A 9,132-nucleotide genomic window follows, 5' to 3' on the forward strand; every position below is an offset into this window, starting at 1 on the left:
CGGCTGCTCCTCTGTCTTCTCCGCACTAGCCATGGTTCTGTGTGACCCAGGTGGTAAGTCAGTGGGCTCTGCGTTCCCTCAGGGAAATAGCAGCATGTGGGCATGAGTGCATGGGCACTGGGCCTTGGGGGAGAAGAGCAGCTTGACTGAAGGCCTTTCCCGTAAAGAACTGGGGTGCTTCCTGCACTGGTTAGAACGTCTTCCTACTATTTGTGCTGGGGTGAGGGATTTGGGTTCCCATTTAATATGGACATGTGACAGTCCTCAAGGAGGTCTGCCCCAAGGATGGTGACAATGGGAGCCAACTCATTACAGTATTAGTTGGACTTTTGGTCTCAGCTCCAATCCAGACAGCCCTAGTAAACTAGACAATATAGATGCTCTGTCTCCTCAAAAAACAAACAAAAACACCAAAATCAAAAACTGAGTTCTGGACCAAATAAAGCTTGAGAGATTTGTTCTCAGTCTCCTTCTTAACGATGCCTCCTAACAATCTGAAATAAAAATCTCAGATTTCTTGATGAACCTACTGTATGGGAGACTCGTTACCAAGACGACCATTTCACTTGAAGGGGTGGGTCCTTGATTAGCCCATCAATGAGGCCGAATGGACAGGAAGAAAAGAACACATGAGATCACCAGGGTCACATGACCTGAGCCATGTAGAGAGATGAGAGCCCTCCCTGTGCGTGGACCTCAGCCTCCAGTGTCGGTATGGAGCTGACAAGACTTGCTGATGACCCGTGTTCTACCTGCTAGCAAGCCTGGCTTGAGTCCCGGGATTCCAAGTCACTTATAGCAGTATTCTTCCCTTTCTCCTCTAGTGTACCTGCAAAGAAGAGACTTGAGTGTTGTTTCCCCAAATAATGTTTAGAAGAGTGGGTTACTTTTATAGAGGCTGTGCCCCAAATCATTCATCCCTAAGTAGGAGGGATTACCCAACTAACCTTCTCTGAGTGTAGCGTTGCTGCTGGTCTGAGGGTCCTGGCACGTTCTGACTGGGAGACCCTGGACTAACAGCTCTGTCTCTCTGCTTCCAGAGGCCTTTCTGGTCCCCACCCCCTCCTATGGTGGCTTTATCTTTAGTACTCACCTGTATGCGAAAGTTGAACTGGTTCCTGTCCACCTGGAGAGCCAGGTCAGTGTGGGGCCCCTTCCCCTGCTCAGCCCACCCAGGCAATGGAATGATCTTGGGGCATTTCCAAGGTGTAGGGGGTTCTTGCTTTTCTCCTACATAAGTTATGGGAGAAGGATGGAGAAATCGGGCAAAGAGGGTATGTGGGACTAGTGCCCTGGGTATGAAGGTAAAGGATTGTTCACGGTTTATAGGAGTGAGGAATCAAGGCTTGGAAGCTTCCAAACAGGTGGTTCTCAGGCCGTGTTTGTCTTCCAGGTCACTGAGGCGAGCGCCTATCCATTCCAGCTCACTGTGGACAAGCTGGAGCAAGCCCTGCTCGGGGCTAAGATTGAGGTCAGGAGAGAACAAGGTCTTCAGGGTGGGCACTGCCACCCCGGAAAGGGACTGAGTATGGACACTCTGGTATAACTTGTTCACCGAGATGCTGTGGGCACCTTCTTCAAAAGAGATAGTGTCCCAGGGCACGTCACCCTGGCTGTGGCGGCCCCCAGAGCTCCTTCCTGATCCCCTCTGTGGGCAAAAATATGATAGTTGCTCCTCCGAGAGCCCACTGAGGTCTTGATTAGGTGCTCGATACTCGGTGCCCTAACCTGATCTTTGGCTGGACTTGATGTCGATGTGAAGGACTTGTGTTCACTTGGTTATGTTTGGTCCTTTTTAGGGGAAAAAGGTCAGAGGCCTTGTGCTAATTAACCATCAGAATCCTCTGGGAGACATCTACTCCCGAGACTCAGTGATGGAATATCTGGAATTTGCCAAGAAGTATGAGTTCTACCCCCTTGAGACTAGATGAAGTCCGTAAGAAGGGTTCCAATCACTCAGAGTCAAGGAGTCAGAACCAGAAATAATATACCTTAAATATCCTTACTGCGTGGTATACTTTGTGAAGTTACGGACAACTAACTGCAATTGAAATGAAGGAAAATGCACCCACCTGCTCACTACTTCAAACTGTGCCATTTCCTTTCTAGCCTTTGTCCATGTGCACATACCTACACAACAGTCATCATACAGTTCTGTTGCTTTTCCACCTCTTGTAGCATAAGCACTTTCTTCCCGCATCCATTTCCCAAACTACTTGGCTTGAGGTGCCGAGGAAGACAGCCTCTCAGACCTTGTGGGGTGAAGATGAGTCCCTGTAGAACTTTCATGTCTCATTTCTAAGAGCATGTTAACATGTTATCTCTAAAGTCTGGAAATAGCCCTCTTAGGGTAGATAATCTTCTTTTATCTAGAAGAAACCCTTATTCAAACTTTATAACGTATCCAGACCAATTAATGGCAGAGCAAGGGATAAGAGGAAGAATGCTGGGGGAGGTCTACATTCCAGCTCTAACATCTGCTAGCTGAGGGAATTAACTTTCTGTCTCAGAAACTTAGTTTCTTTCTGTGAAATAGAGCTAACAGTACTGCTTCAAAGGGCTGTTGGGAGAATAAAGGAGATGAAGCACATCAGCACTTAGCCTGCTTTATAAACCTATTTGATTCAGATCTTGGGTGTCAGCTCCTGACTGTACCAGAAGAGACCTCTCTGGGATGCCCAGTCCCTTCCCACTAGTCTCTGCTTGATGGTTGAAGCGTGAGGTCGAATGTTCTCATGCATGTCTTTTGGGTTCTCTTCCTTCCTAGTATCCCCAAGTCAGGGTGAAAGGTCCTCTCTGGTGAAGGAGAGACCCTCTTCTACATTGCCACACCTCCTGGAAGGGTTGGAGGGGCTGCTGGGGCAGTAGGAGTGTCTGATCTGTGTTTAGAGAGGACCGTCAAACGAAGCAAGCTAACAATTGGGGAGAACCTGGATATCGTCCTCCCTCTTTCACCCAACCTACAGGTACAACCTCCATGTGATTATAGATGAGATTTACATGCTGTCTGTATTTGATGAAGCCATCCCATTCCATAGTGTTCTGAGCCTGGAGAGGTAGGTTGGTCTTGGCTGGAATTGGGAATGAGAACCATGAAGTTCCTACTTTGCAGGGTGAGTCCACGGGCCATCAACTTAATTGGCTGCATGCCAGGAACTGAGCTCAGAGCCACTGGGAGTGTGAAAGTGAGCAAAGTGTCATCTTTCCTCCCAAGTGTCTTCTCCAAACGCCATTTTGTACATGAGATAACTTGAGGGAAAGGTAGCATATGCATTGTCAAAAGTCAAGTTGAAACCCTCCAGAAGGTCAGGGTAGGAACTCCTTGAGAAGTAGGGCACGGGGAAAGAATAGAAATAGAGCAGAACTTTCTGGAGGGTAGTATTCGGCCCTAGGATAGGACGCGGCAGGCAAAGCAAGAGAAGAGCGTGCCTGGAGGAAGGAAGAGCTTCGCCAAATGCGGGGCAGTAAGAAATAGGTGAACACATTTTAGAAATGGGGGGTGGCCCACTTGTGTAGGAGCCAACTGAAGGTGGCTTTGGACCAGCTGTGGGAAGACCCCGAGCCAGGCTGCGGGCCCTGGACTTCATTCAGTGGGCACTTGAGAGCTGTCCCATCTGGTTCCACGAGGATACCTTTTGTTGACTTCCTGGCTTAACTGGGGCAGCTGTTTCTTGACTGTGGATCCCATAGGCCTTTCTGTCTAGGAAGGCCCTCAAGGCCACTTTCACCTTCCCTTCATAGACCCCAAGTCTTCATCCTTCAAATATTTCTCCATAATCTTGACCGTACTCTCTCCTCTTCAGTTTGCCTGACCCCAACAAGACCCATGTGATCTGGGGCACCAGTAAAGTGAGTCCCTGCTGCCTGTCCTTGGGTAGGGAAGGAAGTCGATCCAGGAGCAGAAGGCAGACCAACTGGGTATTTCCTTCCCTACTTCTCTTCCTCTAGGGTTTCGGCATCTCTGGCTTCCGCTTTGGCACTCTGTACACCCGCAACAGGGAGGTGGCCTCTGCCGTGAGCTCCTTTGGCTACCTCCACAGCATCTCTGGCATCACCCAGTACAAGCTGTGTCAGCTGCTCCAGGACAGAGGTACTGAGCCCTGTTCAGGGCCAGACCTCGTGGCCACGGGGAATTCCTGGGTCTGCTTGGGCCTCTGACATGCCTTCAATACAGTGAGACCCTGTTCACTGTCTTGGGTTTAACAGTGGCAGGACAGGAAGTTTACAGGAGGGCAGGCTGTAGCTCAGATGATGCAGCCGGGTGTAGGCAGAAGATGGAGGTGCTGGTCTAAAACACTGGCCATCTGGTAGCTCGTGCTCTGCTTGGAAAGGGGATCATCAGCTGTACTCTAGGACTTAAAGGTGCGAACTTCAGAAATGAGTCTTTATGTAAAGGTCAATTTTCCCTCCCCCAAAGCTGGCTTGCTTCAGGCAAAGATTACAAAGGGACACCCTGATTCCTCGAATATGATTTAACTTCATCTTCCAGTGTGGCCAAAGGAGAGCTGCCATTTGGGCAAGTTGGTGTGGCTACATGTATGGCACCTGAATTCACCTTCCCCTTGGATCTTAAGTGAATGCTGGCTTCAGAGGGAATTTCCCCCCTTTTATGCCATGGTATAAGGGCTCCTTTTTAAAATTCCCTGTAATACAGCAGATGCCAGGCCCGAGGATTTAAATTAAAAGCAGAGATATAATGAAACAAACTAATGTAATCAGATGATCTGGTTTAGAAAACAATTTGCTTTCAGCTTTGGGTGGAGAAAGGGGTAGGTAGGAGAAGTCCAGCTGGATGCCTCCCTGCGTGGTGCCAGGCCCTCTAATAGTTTGGTAGAAACCAGATTCCCAGCTCCTTGAATGCTGGTTCTCAGTCTTGGACGCACATGGCAATTACCTGGGAAGTTTAAGTACTGATGTGTAGGCTGTATCCGTGAAGATTTTGATTTAGATGTCTGGGGATATAACCTGGGCCATCAGGCCTTTTAAAAGCTTCCCAAGTAGTTCTAAAGTGCTGCCAATGCTGAGGATAGTTGGGCCAAGATCATCCCCAAGCACGACGATGAGGTTCTTCAACGTCCATTTGTTAGGGTCTAAGGCAGGAAGTAAGGGAGCTATGAGTACCTGCTACTTGCCCAGTTGACAACAGAAGCATCAGCCCCGTTTAGGGGACACCTCAACTTCTTGCCTCAAGGGTGTAAACTCAAACAGAACTTTCCTACACAATTATTGAGAAGCCCAATGTCTCCGCCTACCTAGTGGAAATGGGTGTGTTGGGTATAAGTCAGCTCAAATATAATACAGTCAGGCTTGGATAGAATCAGCAGGCATGGAGCCCAGGTAGGGAGCATTTTGTCAGGAAGCCTCTGGCAGATCTTAGCCCTGAGATGTGTGACAGCCCTCTTCCTCCACCCATCCAGAATGGGTTGACAATGTGTACCTGCCCATTTATTGCTTCCGGCTGCAGGAGGCTCACAGGTACATTACTGACAAACTGAAGGTATTGAAAGTCCCTTTTCTCAATCGTGGCTCTGGCCTCTATGTCTGGATCAACTTAAAACAGGTGAGTTCTGGGAATGAAGACAGGTGTTAAAGGGCAGATCTGCCTGATGGCTTTTGAACTCAGCTTTGTCCCTCTGTCCTCCCCAGTACCTGGACCCATGCACATTTGAGGAAGAGCTGCTCCTCCATTGCTGCTTCCTGGACAACAAGCTGATTTTGTCCCGTGGCAAGACCTTCGTGGTCTAAACCAGCCTGGCTGGTTCCGCCTCATCTTTGCAGCTAGGCCCCTCCTGCTAAGAAGCGGTGAGTGGGGCTGACCTCCCAATCCTGGCATCCTTCAAAGATGCTCCAGCCACTCCTGTATGACTCAATAGCAGAGTCGTCCTTTTTTTTCCTTTAGCAGCCTATAGCTTCAGCCCTTCTAGGCCCTCTGTTTCCACTTTCATATCTTTAAGCTCCTTTGTAAACAGGAACTGACAGGCACTTGAGGTATATTATACCTTTTGGGTGTTTGGTCTGTGTCTGCCATTGAGCAGGTCATTGGGACTGTAAGCTCTCAAGAAATGGAGCTCTGCCCATGTGGGACTTGCTGGCTCCTAGGTGAGATAGACAGGGAGATGACCTAGAAGTCCCTGTATGCTATACTGTGGAGTTTAGATTCTCCTCTGAAGGTTATGGAAACATGACATTCATTTTATCTATTGTATCTCAACACATGCAGGTCACTGTTCTACCTGCTGGGAACATAGCAATGAATAAGAGAACATTTATGTTACACAAATATCTTTCGGGCTAATGTGGAAAATAGACTGAGTGAAGGGCCACTAGAGGCAGATAGAAAATGATGAGGCCAAGGCCATCAGCTAGGTGACAAGATTTGATCTGAGTCATGAAGGTAAACTGGCAGGCAGGGGCTGTGATGATGAAGCCAAAAAGAGCCATGGGGGATGCGGCAGGTCGACTTGGAAATCTATCCCAAGGAGGGGAAGGCTCAAGTTCAGCATCCCTGAACGAGAGGCTCTGTGGTGGCCTACTAGGACCTGGCTATATCTGGGGCCTACATGAAATGCACTAAGTATTTTTCTCTGTCCCCATTTGGACCCTCTAGCCATTCAGCGGTTCCATCAGGTGCTAGTGGAGCAGGGGCAAGATTGGGGAGTGAAGCAACTGGAGGATGCAAAGAAGGAGGAAGTGTCTACCTCCCAGCCAGCGGCTCCAGCCAGTCTCACTCTCAGGAAGTCCTGACGTCAGCCTCGGATCTGCAAGGCTGGTATACTGACCTGGAGCTGTGACCAAACAGACAGTGGGCTCCTCTAGGCATGAGCTCGTTTGACCTCACCATCAGCCCCCCTAAGCTGAGCATCTGTCATTTTTGGAAGCTTTACATCTTTTTAGTCTTCTAGCCATTGTGTGTGTGCAAGATGCTTTTATGGCGATTCCGGTGGGAAAGCCTAGAGAGGAATAGAGGGAGGTCTCTGGGTCCCTATTTAGATGGGTTTACTTTTATATTTGATATCTAATAACTTCCATATTCTTGTAAATTCCAGGCCTGTTTTGTTTCTTATTCACGTGCTTCATATCACCTTTTGAGAGCTAGATGATTTTTAAATTTTTGATTACACTTAATTTAAATTTAATTAAAATTTAATTAAAAATTAAATTTAGGACTTCCTTGGTGGGGCAGTGGTTAAGAATCCGCCTGCCAATGCAGGGGACACGGGTTCAAGCCCTGGTCCAGGAAGATCTCACATGCCACGGAGCAACTAAGCCCGTGCACCAAAACTACTGAGCCTGCGCTCTAGAGCCCGGGAGCCACAACTACTGAGCCCATGTGCCACAACTACTGAAGCCCGCGTGCCTAGAGCCCACGCTCTGCAACAAGAGAAGCCACCGCACTGAGAAGCCCGCGCACCGCAACGAAGACCCAACGCAACCAAAAATAAATAAATAAATAATTTATTTTTAAAAATTAAATTTAGTTTTTAAATTCTAAAGCAGGTTATATGTGAAGAACACTTCTGGGGCAGATCAGAAAGGAAGGGAAACCGTGATGCCTAATTGGTGGAGCATTTTCTAGGTGTTGGGTGCAACGTCCCACAGGATCCTTTCACAGTCACAACCACCTTATACACGAGTGGCTCAGTGGCAGGATGGGGGCATAACTCCAAGTATGAGTTCTTTCCATTCTTGCCTTTTCGAACAGCTTTTAAAGTGAATCTCTGGTGATAAGCCTGAGGCCTTCCATTTTCACCTCTAGTGTTTCCAGCTGTTCAAATCATACCTCCTGTGCATTTCTCTGCAAAGCCTTTGTACATCTGAGCTTTAGTCTGAGCACCAATGCTGTGAGATGGGCAGAGTGGGGACTACCACCATTTTATAGATGATGGAAGAGCTGTTAGCACCCACCAATGGCTTTGGTCCGTCACTTGGGTTTGGGACCATTCTTCCTCTCTTGGGTAGGTTTGTAGCCTGATGCTTCAAGATGTTTTACACCAGAGAAGTTTTTTTAGAAATCGACTTGACTAGCAGACACAGAAAGGGAATTCATTGGATGCATGAGGGAGCTCATGGGACCAGAAGAGAGGGGGAAGATAGGAACCAGAGATGCTCTTGGCATCTCTGCTATGGGAGCTCATAGCCAGTCTCATCAGGGCGCTGTCCTGGGAGGAAGATATGTTGCCTTCCATGGAAGCGATAGGCCATTGCTGTCTTCTTTTCCACTCAAGATTCAAATGGTTGACTGGGAAGAATTTAATTTTTTCCTATCCAGGAACACAGAATATCCCTCCATTTATTTAGGTCTTTAATTTCTCTCAGCAAGGTCTTTGTAGCTTTCAGTGTACAGGTCTTAGGCACAATGCCTTTCATGTTATTTTCAATGTATAGATTATTAATTTCATTTTTAGTTGTTTGTTGCTAGTATATTGATACAACTGATTTTATATCTATCAAGAACTTTGACGGCTCTGAGGTTTTACCTTACTTGCAAAATAACAGGTTTCATGGATGCTGGCTGAAGGCATGAGAATCTTGGATCAGAGACAAAGGACAACTTATTAACTCACAGCAATAGCAGTAATCAGTATTGGCTTTTGGTTCCCCAAATCCTGATTCCTATAGGGCAAAGTGAAGGGAACCAAGGGATGCCTGTACATGCAATGGGGTGTGTTGCAGGAGAGGATAACCCAAGCTTAAGGAACCTAATTCTTTTGTAATGAGCAGTAAACCTGCCTGAACTTTGGCCCCGAGGGAGAAATTATCTTTATTATACTTAGTAGTAAACAAACCTACCCTTTTCTCTGGAGGCAGACACTATCCCTACCATCCAAGGTTGGTCACTGTACATATATGTGCACATACACACACACGTATGCACGTACATGTATGCATGTACTTACACATATATATAATCCTATACAGCCCAGAACAAAGGCAGTCAGTGTCTCTGCTTGCAAGACAGGCAGAAGCATGAGAGACCTGGGAAGAACCACCTCCTGACAGTATCTTGAGACCTTGCTAAATTCATTTCTTAGTCCTAGTCGTTTTGGAGGGGGATCTCAGTGAATTTTCAATGTACACCATCATGTTGCCTGCGAATAAAGATGATTTTCCTTCTTTCTTTTCAATATTTAT

This window comes from Delphinus delphis, chromosome 8, assembly GCF_949987515.2.
Source record: "Delphinus delphis chromosome 8, mDelDel1.2, whole genome shotgun sequence".
Classification (NCBI taxonomy): Eukaryota; Metazoa; Chordata; class Mammalia; order Artiodactyla; family Delphinidae; genus Delphinus; species Delphinus delphis.